Below are 1924 nucleotides of genomic sequence, written 5' to 3'. Positions count from 1 at the left end.
TAAAACAGCTGCAGAAAGTTTTCAAAAGGATTTTTGCTGCCCACCTTTGAACAGGGGTCTTTTTGATACAGGGAGAAAAACTGGTCTCCGATGGGTGACCTTCAAACGATATAGGGAAGCTCCAAATGACATAGAGAAAAATGATCTCTGGACCTGACCTGCACGAGTTCGTGTTCTCTAAAACTGAAGAATGAATTTTAGGAACAAACGGAGGTTATGAGCAGAATATATTTATTGAGAGAAAGAAAGCTCCTGTCCCGAGAGAAGGACAGGAGGGGGGGCCGGAGCAGGTAGTTCCCTTAGTTAGAGAGGTCACACATGCATTAACTATCAGCACGAAATACTGTAGTTATATTAAAAACCAACCAGGGTTATATACTCATCATGAAGTACAAAGCATTTAGTCACATTAAACTAATGTCCCATTCAGTGTTTTGGATTGCAAGGGGCACTGCCAAGGGATTTTTCCTTTCAACGCTGTGGCTCTGAGTTTTACATCACAAATACAATGCCTGGCTCTATCTATAGGCCCAAACTATTGGACACTGCGTAAGCCAGTTTCTTTAGAACATTTTTACGCTGACAGGTTGTTATCTGTCCTTGGGAACCTGTTTTAACTAGTGAAATTCTTTAAGTCTTACACATGAATAACAATATATTACATTTGTAAAACATCAGTGTCAGCACTATCGTTTAGTAAACAATCTGAATATATTGCATTACCTCAGTTACAGCTAAAGCAATATATCTTCTAAAGTCTGTTTCTATTGAGATATAATGACTGGAAGGAAAGTCAGAGTTGGAGAAGGACAAAGAGATCTGTGCCAATCAATGTCCAGCAGTAGGCTGGGCTTTTTTTCCCTCCCATAGTCATTACTCAGGGCTCCTCCATGGAGACGGCAGGTAGAGGTAACAGTCCGGCCAGAGGGAGGAGGCAGGCCCAGCGCCCTTCAGTCCTACTGGACCACCTGGGAAGTTGAGTCTGAACTCTGGGGCCTCTGCCTCAGAGTGCAGTCTCACTTCTAGTGGCTGCCTTGGCAGTCAGGGCATGGCTTGTGGGCCTCTTAAGGCAGTCCCTCTTATGCTGTCCTGGCTTCTGACAGCAGTAGCAGATGAACATCATCATTGCTGAGCTCTTCTTGGAGCCAAGAGAATTAGACATAGGGTCTGTTTTGAGGCTGCAATAATGGCAGCCATTTTTATCTCTTTGCTTTCTCTCCTTGGTTTTCTCCCAGTTCCAATTATAGGGCACTTAAACAGTTTTTACCAAAGTATCAAATGAGCTGTCTGGAGCAAAAGCTATCTTTTGTAGCTCTTCAACTTATCTGTAAGAGTAATCTGTCTGTCTATTGAATTAACATCTCACAAAGTATGTTTTACCAGTCCCTCTATTAAACATTTTAAGAAATCAGAGGGGTGTTCATCTTTTTCCTGATCAATAGCTAACATTTAATAACTGAAGGCTTGATTCTAGTTCTTAGACCTTGAAGAATACACACTTGAAAGAAAATATCTTTTTCATTCTTCTGCCTGGCTATTAGCAGCAGGGCTCTGACTGGTTGGGCTCCAGTGGGAACAGGAAATTTCACTGGTTGTCCTTCTTTTGAGTTCTTATAACAATATAATATTCCTCTCCAAATGTAATAGCAGCCTATAAGGTTACCTACTTTTCATAGAAGTCAAAGCTTGGTTTAAGATTAATCATGTCTAAATAAATCCTCTAAAAGACATCAATGTACTTATAAGGGTCCTCTAAGGCACATGAACTCTGGAAGTTTCAAATTTCCTATTTACTTCTTTAAAAGGTTTTGTCCTTGAGGAGCTTGCATAAACCCAGCTAAGAATGGGTGTAGCCTTGTAGAGGCATGGATTATAGCTGTTTTAGAAGTACACCCTCTAGACTAGAAAGACAAATAGGGGAAGC

The sequence above is a fragment of the Octodon degus genome, unplaced genomic scaffold, assembly GCF_000260255.1.
Source record: "Octodon degus isolate 3935 unplaced genomic scaffold, OctDeg1.0 scaffold00048, whole genome shotgun sequence".
NCBI classification, from domain to species: Eukaryota; Metazoa; Chordata; class Mammalia; order Rodentia; family Octodontidae; genus Octodon; species Octodon degus.
Note: the sequence above shows the minus strand (reverse complement) of the source record.